The 11091-nt window shown below is 44.3% G+C and overlaps 1 non-coding gene across 1 annotated transcript; it reads left to right on the top strand.

Moving 5' to 3' along the window:
* Positions 1-1040: 1040 nt before the first annotated feature.
* On the top strand, positions 1041-1145 carry LOC113199462 (U6 spliceosomal RNA). Its single transcript, XR_003302963.2, has one exon. It is a non-coding gene; the product is annotated as a U6 spliceosomal RNA (small nuclear RNA).
* The last annotated feature ends 9946 nt before the right edge of the window (positions 1146-11091 follow it).

Here is an 11091-nt window from a genome sequence, read left to right as displayed (position 1 = left end):
GCCCTACCCCCCACCCCAACCCGGTGGGATCGCTCAACCCCACGCACTGCAGATGTTCGGGGAGAAACTGACGTGGGCCAATCAAGGCTCTGAAGCTCATCTCTTCCGCCCCTCCCTCTGGTTTGCAATCCATTCATCTCCTAGCCTCTGGCTCCCCTCGCTCCCCTCGGGTGGCTTGTGAGTCATCTGAAGATCTCCTTGAGGACGGAGACATCCAGCTTCTCTATCATGTACGCCCCCATCTAACAGCCACCTCCCCAAGGCAACCCCAGTTGGTCCTCCTCCCATGCTGAGGGTTAGGGAAGGGGAGGCTGGACCCCTGGGGGTGCCAAAGTCTAGTTTTGGAAACAAAGCTGACCCATTCAGTGCTATGGGGCACAGCTTAGGGCAGATTGCAGCTGGCTGGACACGCCCCCCCCCCCAAAAAAAGGCATCCAGTTTGCTTGGGAGGAGCATTAAGACAAGCATAAGGGCTGGGGGTGTGGCTCAGGGTATAGTGCTTGCTTGTCGTGTATGAGGCACTGGGTTCGATTCTCAGCACCACATATAAATAAATAAATGAATGAATGAACAAAATAAAGGTCCATTGACAACCAAAAAATATGTATTATAAAGAAGAAAAGAAAAGAAAAAGCAAGCATGGATGCAGAAAGGAAGGAGATGCCGAAGGGTGCATCCTGGAGCACCAGTGGGTGGTTGGGAGCAGGGAATAGGGAAGGGGCAAGTGTTCCTCTGATTTCCAAGGAAGCTCCACACAGTTATATCCCCAGTGCCCGACCATCTTACAAAATGGTAGCCTCTACACCCTGCACACGTGTGTACACACACACACACACACACACAGTCCCACATTAATCAACCTTCTGCTCTTGGACTAAACATTACCTGAGGCTCTGGCTTCTGATTTGGACAACCTGGTCCCAAGGTATCATCCCTTACTAGGTCAGAAGCATTAAAGAAGTTTCAAAGTGCTAGGGTACAGCTCAGTGAGAGTGCTTGCCTAGCATGTGTGAAGCTCTGGGTCAAATCCCCAGTTCCATGCACACTTCGGCAGCACATATACTAAAATTGGAACCATACAGAGAAGATGAGCATGGCCCTTGCGCAAGTATGACACGCAGATTCGTGAAGCGTTCCATATTAAAAAAAAAAAAGAAATCCCCAGTACCAACCAACCAAAAAATCAAATGAAAATTTGGAAACAACCTCAATGTCCAACAATAGGGGATCAAATAAGGAAACAACACAATGGAATACTGCATTACCACCAGAAATTATATAGAAGATTTGATACCAAGGGAGTATTTTCATGGAATGTTATATAAAAATTCAGATTGTAAGATATGTATAGTTGGATACAATATTTCTTCAAAATAAGAGCAGAGAGAAAAATATTTTAAAAAGTATAAAAGTATTTACCTTATTTTATTTTTTAGCAGTACTGGGAATTGAAACCAGGGCCTTGCACATGCTAGGCAAGTGCTCTGTGCTGAGCTACGTCCACACCCTTTTTATTTTATTTTGAGACAGGGTCTCACTAAGTTATTCAGGCTGACCTCAAACTTGGGATCTTCCTGCGTCAGCTTGCCGAGTAGCTGATATTAAAGGCATGTGCCACCATGCCTAACAAATCTACTTAATTATTAACAACTGTTCTCACTGGATTATGGCTTTAGGAGTGGTTATATTTTCCTCTTTGCACTTTTCTGATCCTCCTCCCAGAATTTTTTTTTTCATGGCCATGTGCTGGGGATTGAACCTAGGGTTCAATGCTAGCCAAGTGCTCTACTACTGAGCTACATTCCCACCCCACCCCCAGAACTTCCTACAATAAGAGTTCATGATTTTACAATAGAAAAAATAATTAATATATTAAGAATTTTTAAAAGCTACTGGCTGTAGTGGTGCACACCTGTAATCCCAGGAGCTTGGGAGGCTGAGGCAGGAGCATCTTGAGTTCACAGCCAGCCTCAGCAATGGCAAGGTGCAACTCAGTGAGACCCTGTCTCTAAATAAAATATAAAATAGAGCTGGGGATGTGGCTCAGTGGTCGAGTGCCCTTGTTCAATCCCTGGAACCAAAACAAAACAAAACATAAAGCTGTCTGTGGGGGTGGTAACAGGAATGAAATATAAATGGACATTTTATTGTGGTGATGAAAATGTTCTAAAAGTGGATTATGGTGATAGTTATACAACTTAATAAATTAATAAAAACTATTGAATTGTATTCTTAAGATGGGTAAATTTTATGTTATGTACAGTATACTTAAAATTGCTTTTTTTCTTTTTTTTTTGTGGTGCTGGGGATTGAACCCAGGACCTTGTGCATGCAAGACAAGCACTCTACCAACTGAGCTGTATCCCCAGCCCTTAAAATAGTTTTTGAAAAAATGTAATCAAAAGTCGTTTGCTGGGCTGTCTGCCATTAAGGTCACTCTTCTGACCTGATGTACTTCTAGGAGCCCTGAAACAACCCAAAGGTGTGAAAGTAGGATGTCAGATGAATTATTTGCTAATTCTAGTAGCCTTAATCTAGGGTCCTTGCTCCAACAGGATCCCTGGGGCAGGAAAATAGACTTGGGAATGGACTTTCGGGCTTGTATCTGAATTCCCATGCCCCCACAGAGGATGATTCTATAAAGCCTGGGAGAGTGGGATGAGGAGCACAGGTACTGGAAATAGCAAGGTGAAAGCGGGTAAGGGGTAGAAGTAATTTCCGGTATGGAAGGTAAATGTAGATTCAGTGAGTGGCTGTGGCTAAAGCCAGAGGACCAGTCTTGGGGTGAGGCTGAGGATTACCCTTGGCCAGGCCCCATGCCCCTCTTCATACAAGTACTCCATATCATCCCCCAACAACTCAGGAGGAAGATGTCACAGATGAAGAAACAGAAATCCAAGCAATTACTAAGTAAACTTCCAAACTCACATAGCTGTTAAGTAGAAGAACCGCAGACCAGAATGAGGATTTTACCTTCTGGAGGTGCTTTCCACAAAGGCAAGGGAGTCCACTGATTATACCAGTGTTAAATCAGGCCCTGGACTCTGATAACTTGGGTTCAGACCTTGTGTCTACACTTCTTGGGTTTATGGCTTTTGGTAAGTCTCCTTAGCTTCAGGTCCTTCATCCTAAAAGTGAGACTGGGACTGGGAATATATCTCAGTGGGGATAGAACACTTGCTTAGCATGTGCAGGCCCTGGGTTCTACCCCCAGAAGCAAAAGAAAAACAAAGTGGGGATGATAATAATACTGATGCTCTCCCAAGGAGATGTTAGGGGAGGATTAAATGGTATAGGTAAAGGGTGTTACTTGGGCTGGACGTGGTGGTGCACGCCTGTAATCCCAGCAGCTAAGGCTGAGACAGGAGGATCATGAGTTCAAAGCCAGCTTCAGCAAAAGTGAGGCTCTAAGCAACTCAGTGAGACCTTGTCTCTAAATAAAATACAAAATAGGACTGGGGATGTGCCTCAGTGGTCAAGTGCCCCTGAGTTCGATCCCTGATACCAAAAAAAGAAAAAAAAAAGTGTGTTACTTGCTGCTCTGTCTGCCAGGTAGGCATGTGTCCTCAGAGATGTGTCAGGACCCTGTTGCTTGGGAAGGAAGGACTATACCTTTAAGATGCTACAAATTGAGGACTTTCTATTAGGGATCCCCTAGATCCTTAGTGAGTTCCCAGGAAAAACAGATAGGCCTGTTTATGGGAGGCTCCTCAAAGCTAGAGAGAACCTGCGTGGCTCTGGGAGCTGTCCTGACCCATTAACTTAATAATTGCTTAACTTTCCTGAGCCTCTGCCTTCTTATCTATAAGATGGAGTCTGTAATATCTACTTTGTAGAGTTATAAGAATGATAATATGTGTGACAGAGTCTTTCAAAAGAAAAATCTCTGGATGAATACAGTGGCACACCCCTATAATCCCACCTACTTGGGAGGCTGAGGCTCCAGGAGGATTGCAAGTTTGAGGCTAGCATTGGTAACTTAGTGAGACCCTGCCTCAAAAAAATTTTTTTGTGTGGGGTACAGGGGGTTAAACCCAGGGACTCTTAACCCTGAGCTACATCCCCAGCCCTTTTTTGTATTTTATTTTGAAACAGGATCTTGCTAAGTTGCTTGGGGCCTCACTTAGTTGCTGAGGCTGGCTTTGAAATTGTAATCCTTCTGTCTTAGCCTCCTGAACCTCTGGGATTGCAGGGGTGTGCCACTGCACCCAGCTTTCAAAAAAATTTTTTTTAAAGGAGAGAGAGAGAGAGAGAGAGAGAGAGAGAGAGAGAGAGAGAATTTTTTAATATTTATTTTTCAGTTTTTTTCGGTGGACACAACATCTTTATTTATTTATTTTTATGTGGTGCTGAGGATCAAACCCAGCGCCCTGTGCATGCCAGGTGAGCACGTTACCACTTGAGCCACATCTCCAGCCCTCAAATTAAAAAAAAAAAAATTAAAAAGAAAAATGGCTAGAGATGTAGCTTAGTGGTAAAGCACCCCTAAGGAGGCGCAGAGCCTCTGTGAGAGTGCATTAGGATGTCTGTATGCCACATCAGAATAAATAAAATAAAACAAATAAATAAAATAAAATAAAATAAAAAGGGCTAGGGGTGGGACTCATTGGTAGAAGGCTTCTGGGTTCATTCCCCCGTACTGAAAAGAGAGGGAAAAGAAAAAGAAAGAAATTCTCTCAATAGGGGCTGGGGAGGTGGCTCAAGCGATAGCACGCTTGCCTGGCATGCCTGCGGCCCGGTTTCAATCCTCAGCACCACATACAAACAAAGATGTTGTGCCCACCGAAAACTAAAAAATAAATATTAAAAAATTCTCTCTCTCTCTCTCAAAAAAAAATTTTAAAAAATTCTCTCAATAACCATTTATGAAAAAGGTGTACAAAATGTATGTTAACCAAAGATAGCTTGCTGGAGGGAGGGCATTCGGGCCAGTGTTTGTGTGCCAATGCGCCATGCCTCTCTATGTGGCATTTAAGTCCACTGTGTCTTGTCCTCTATTGTTTCATGACCTCAGAGCCAAGAGAGCCTTCCAGAATCACTGGCTTCATACCTCTAATCACAAAGGGAAATTGAGTCTCAGGACAAATGATTTGCCTGAGCTTCTAGTCAGAGGTGATCTCTATTCCCCAGGGGGCATGACCATGCTGTGTTCCACAGGATGGATGGTAAGCTCCCTGAGGGGTAGGCATATTGGCACCTTCTGTCCTTTCCCAGCATTTTTCTGGACATGCTCTGTCCAGAGAAGACACCTTAGGAAGAACCCTTAAGGTATGTTGTCACTTGTGTTCATGTGGCCTTGAGTCCTGAGCTGGTATGTAGGAACCCTAGATAGTCCCGAAAATCTTGAGCTTCAGTTCCAATTTCCAGCAAGAGGGATGGGAAATGTTAGACTTTCTTCAAGTCTCTGCCTTTCTTGCTGTTAGAAGGATAAAGAGGCAGGGCTGGGGAATATAGCTCAGTTGGTAGAGTGTTTGCCTCGCTTGCACAAGGCCCTGGGTTCAATCTTCAGTAAAGAAGAAGAAGGAGAAGGAGAAGGAGAAGGAAGAAGAAGAAGGAGGAAGAAGAAGGAGGAAGAAGAAGGAGGAAGAAGAAGAAGAAGGAGGAGGAGGAGGAGGAGGAGGAGGAAGAAGAAGAAGAAGGAGAAGGAGAAGGAGAAGGAGAAGGAAGAAGGAAGAAGAAGAAGAAGAAGAAGAAGGCGGCCATATATAGAGCCATGTGTGGTAATCCCAGCTACCTAAGAGCCTGAGGCAGGAGGATTGCAAGTTCAAGGCCAGCCTGGGCAATAAGCAAGACCCTGTCTCAAAATAAAAAATAATAAAAAGAGCTGAGGCTGGGGTTGTGGCTCAGTGGCAGAACACTTGCCTCACAAATGTGAGGCACAGGGTTTGATCCTCAGCACCACATAAAAATAAATAAACAAAACAAAGATATTGTGTCCATGTATAATTAAATTTTAAAAAGAGAGCGAGAGCGAGAGAGCACTGAGCAGTAGAGCACCTCTGGGGTCAATGATCAGTACTGAGAAGAAGAAATTAAAAAAAAAAAAAAAAAAAAAAAAAAGAAGGCGGCAGCTCAATGTGTTCCATTCCAGGTTCCTAAAAGGAGCTGGGCTGTGAAGCCTTGTCCTGGGGTCCCACCTCTGTCCCAGGCCTTCTAGTCACCTGCTATTGTTTAGCAGGTAGCCAGGGTTTAGGAAAGCTCTTGACCAATGTGCAATCTGCAGTCAAGAGGACTGACCACTTTTCTTGCTTTCTCTTTCTATATATACATACATGCATTATATTTATTATTATTATTAGGTGCCCGGACATGGCGGTAGCTGTACCAAGAATAATTTTTATTTTTAAACAAATTCACTACCCCTGCCTTGTTCTAGGAGTCATGGTGCTGGCTTTCCTAGGCTTAGCCATTGCTAAGTGTGGAGAGAGTGACACCAGTTCCCAACTTCTAGACCAGGAAGGGAGGCAGGAGCCCTAGGAAGGGACTCCAGGTGTCAAAAACTAGGTAAGGGTCCTCACTTCTAGCCAGGTCCTCCCTGTTTTAATGTTGTTTTTATTTTGAGCTACGATTCTAGAATAGAGTTAGCTGGCAGAAGTGGAAAAGTCCTCAGAAGTCATCTCTCCAACCACAACGTTTTACAGTTGAGGAAACAGGCCCTGCAGGACGGCGGCTTGAGCAAGGCCCCTGTTGCCCTTCCCCCAAACATCTCAGAGTCAAGCATGACTGTGGCTGGATGCTGGCCCAAATGGGTTTCTTTTTGCCTCAAGCCCAGAGAAGAGGGCCCTGGAGGTGGGGAGGAAAGGGAAAGGAGGAAGAAATTGTTTTTCCACTCTTCCTTCTCAACTTCACCTTGTTGGACTAGCCAGAAATGTATCCATCTGGAAGAAAGATAATCTAGTCCCACCCTCTCATGATACAAATAAAGAAACGGGGCCCATTCACATTCCACTGCTGCAGAAAGAAAGAAAGAGAGAAAAGAAAAGAAATAAGGGCCCAGAGAGAGGAAACAAGTTGTCTGGACTCATACAGGGGACACCTGGGTCAAACCCAGGCATCCTAGGGGCGGTTTTCCTGAAGTTCTACATCTTTCTAAGTATCATCCCTTGGCTTGGTGCCTGGGGCACATGGAGTTTGCTCTAAAATAAACTTTCCTCTGGCTCTAGCGCTGTGAACAGTCCAAAGGCAGGACTGGGTCTTAAGTACACTGAAAGAATGAAAGTCCAGCTTAAATTTTGAACCTTGGCAACTATGCTGAACATCATCACATCTGCTGTCATACCTAATTTGGGACTCAAAATGTCAGAACTGAAAGGGGCCTCAGAGAACAGAAGTCTAAGTTCAGTTTCCCAGATATGGAGACCAAGGCCCTGAGGGGAAACGACTCATTCAACCTCACAACAAGATGGAGTTGTCCTGTGAATCCAAGTTGCCTCACCTCCTGACCTGTCATCTTCTCCTCCTCCTTCTTTGCAGTCCCCACAGTACCTATCATTGTGCTGGCCTCATAATTTTTCAATATGCTCAATAAATTCTTGCTGAATGGTGTATACACAAGATGCCTTTGTGTATAAGACACTTTACATAATTGATGTAAACCTCAGAGTACATATTGTCTTTGATAATCGTCTAATAAATGATTATTGCTTCGGTTTATCAGCTCAGTCCTTCCTCATTCTATATTCTGTCCAAGAGTGCATTTAGGGAGAACTGGACTGTTTCTCCCACAGTCACTCTTTGGAGGCTACTTAAATATGGGCCCACCAAGGACCAGAACTGTGGGCGAAGGGCATGGCGGTAGGAAAGATGGTGGAATGAGTTAGACATCATAACCCTAAATACATGTATGAAGACATGAATGATGTAAAAATACTTTGTGTACAACCAGTGACTTGAAAAATTGTACTCTGTGTAATATGAAATGAATTGCATTCTGCCGTCATATATCATAAATTAGAATAAATAAATAATTTAATTAAAAAAAAAAGAACTGTAAGTTAGATCACTCTGGGCAGATCCTTTGGAATTCTGCCCACAGATCTAAAGATTTCTACTCTAGAGAAATTCTGGGTGAGACTTTGGAGGTGATGGCACATTGGAACTGGAAACTTGTCTATTTCCTAGGCATTGTTAACCCTAGAGGACACAGAACCTGAGTGAGCGAGGGGTGTGGAGGAGGTGGGGGCTGATGGTCAGCTCAGCAGTGTCCACCATACAGAGAGCAAGGTTGCACTATCTCCTGCCCCAAGTCATGACCAAGACATTCTCATGATTCCAGACAGATATAGTAACTCCCAGAGCCCCCAGCAGTGTTGCTCACCAGTCCTCATTCCTCTCCCAGCCCCTTCCCAAAGTCCAATTCCGGTACCACCTGCTGGGCTATAGTTTAAAATTATGGCTCTCCTCTTCTTTCCACCAAGAGACCAAGTTTGCCATTGGCTACCAAGTCAGAAGTTCCCAGTCAGCTACTGGAGTCCGTCTGCAGGTTCACTTTACATGGGAAAACTGAGGCAGTGCTAAGGTGACAGATCCTCAACCCCTGTTTCCATGATGAATGGACCTGGCAAGAGTCTCTGCCTACTTTAGTTCTATTTTCTGTGAGGAACTTTAAGCTTCATAGAGTCAGACGCGTCTGTCTATTCCCAGCACCCACCACGGTGCTTAACAAACATATGTAGAATAAATGCTGAATTATTTTAGCCCCCACACACCTGAGAAGGGGAAATCTGAAGGCTCAAGTCCTATAGGGTAAAATTGTTACTTTTTTGTGTTGGAGATTGAAATCGGGACCTCAAATATACTAAGAATGCACTCTCTCACTGAGCTATACCCCCAGTCTTCCATACCACAAAATCTTGTGTCTTCTGGGGCATTTGGGTGCTGGAAGATGGAAGTGATGATCTCAAGAGACCTCCAGAAAAGAGGACTAGAGTTCTGGGCTGGGGAACCCTATGCCACCAGCTGTTCGTTATTCCCTGTGTTTAGGGATCAGAGTCCAGGGTTTGGATTCCAGCCCTTCCTTCTATGAACTCTGTAATGTTAGGCAATTACTTGGCTTCTCTGAGCCTCCGTTCTTTCATCAGAATGGACACGCCTAACCTAGGTGCTTCATGAGACAAATTTTGACCATCATCTGTCACCCTAAATGGGGGAGACCCCAAGAAGAAAGAAACTGAAATCTTCCAGGACCTCCAAACCTCCACTGAACATCTACTATGTGAGAGATGATGTGCTCGGTGCTGGAAAGGCAAAAAAGGTACCTGATATTGTCTATTTTCTCCAGTGGCCCATAATCATTTAGGGGAGGCAAACTATAAGCCCTAAGAAAACAAATTTCGAAGCCGGCCCAACCCAACTGCCAAAGGATATCACAAAGCGGTGCAAGAGTAATCACAAACGGTGGCATCATTATAACAGGAAGAAATTGGGGGGACCCCTGCCTCAGAGGGATGATAATCATTTCATGGGGGTGATCTTTGTTTAGAGCCCATTGTTGCAGGCAAAAGTGCTCATCTTGGGGCTGGGGATGTGGCTCAAGCAGTAGCTCGCTCACCCGGCATGCATGCGGCCCGGGTTCGATCCTCAGCACCACATACCAACAAAGATGTTGTGTCTGCCGAAAACTAAAAAATATTTTTTAAAAAATTCTCTCTCTCTCTCCCTCTTTCACTCTCTCTTAAAAAAAAAAAAAGTGCTCATCTTGGTTTATTAACACTCAGTCACATCCTTCCACAAATGTTTAAGTCTCTTTTGTTCCAGGAGATGTGTGGTTTCTACTCTCAAGAAACACAGTGGCATATAGGGCTGGGTGCTGTGGTGCACACCTGGATCCTTAGCCAGGAGGCTAAGGCAGGAGGACTGCAAGTTTGAGGCCTGTCTGGGCGATTTAGTGAAACCCTGTCTCAAATAAAATCTAAAAGGGGTCGGAGATGATGGGGGGCTGGGGTTGTGGCTCAGTGGTAGAGTACTCACCTAGCATGTGAGAGGTGCTAGGTTCAAGACTAAGCGCCACATAAAAATAAATAAATAAAATAAAGGCATTGTGTCCATCTACAACTAAAATTTAAAAAGTACTTAAAAAAAGGGGGTGGTTGGAGATGTAGCTCAGTGGTAGAACATATGCTTAGCATGTGCAAAGTCCTGGGTTTGATCCTTAACACACAGGGGCACATGCATGCAAACACATGTGCTCGCGCGCACACACACGCACACACACACGCGCACACACACACACACACACACACACACCAACTTACAGTTTATTAGAAGCTGGACACTGAAACAATAATGCCATAAATATTATATTTATATATAATGGGTATATATTTAAAAACTGTGTTATCAGAGTCAATGAAAGCATATATAACAAGGGGACCTAGCTTAATTAAAGGACCAAAGAAGGCCTCTTTCAAGTGATATTTAATGGAGCTCCCACAGATGAGTAACAGCAGGCAAAGAGAAGGGGGCAGGGTATTCCAGAAAGAAAAACAAAAGACCAGCCTGTGCAAAGGCCCTGAAGAGCAAAGAGCACATTGTTCCAGACATTAGAGAAAGCTATGTGGCTGCCTGGAGAGGGCCCTCGGGGAGGAGAGGCTGGGTGGGCAGGGACTGGATCATGTAGAAGTTTTTGGCTGTTTTGTTTTCCCTCATATGAGGAGAAGACCAGCTGCAGCAACATCTCCTAGGGTATTAAAAACTAAGATTTCTGGGCCTCCTTCCCACTAGAAAAACAAGATCTGGAGGTGGGGTCCAAGAATTATATTTTGAAAAAGTTCCTCTGGTGATTTGTTAGCACCCTTAATTTTGAAAACCACTTTTCTGAACCAGCAGCAGATTTTAGTAACAAGATTAGAAAGGTATTTATTTATTTATGGTACTAGGAATCAGACTCGGGGCCTTTTTCATGCTAGATAGGTGGGTTACCACCGAGCTACATCCCCGGCCCTTTTTATCTTTTTATGTTATTTTCAGACCGGGTCTCCCTAAATTCCTTAAACTTGCCATCCTCCTGTCTCTACCTCCTGAGTAGGTGGGATTACAGGTATGTGTCATCAAAAATAAGAAAGGCTTTACCAGGCATGGTGGCATATACCT

This window comes from Urocitellus parryii, chromosome 7, assembly GCF_045843805.1.
Source record: "Urocitellus parryii isolate mUroPar1 chromosome 7, mUroPar1.hap1, whole genome shotgun sequence".
Classification (NCBI taxonomy): Eukaryota; Metazoa; Chordata; class Mammalia; order Rodentia; family Sciuridae; genus Urocitellus; species Urocitellus parryii.
Note: the sequence above shows the minus strand (reverse complement) of the source record. Positions and strands in the feature narration are given on the sequence as shown.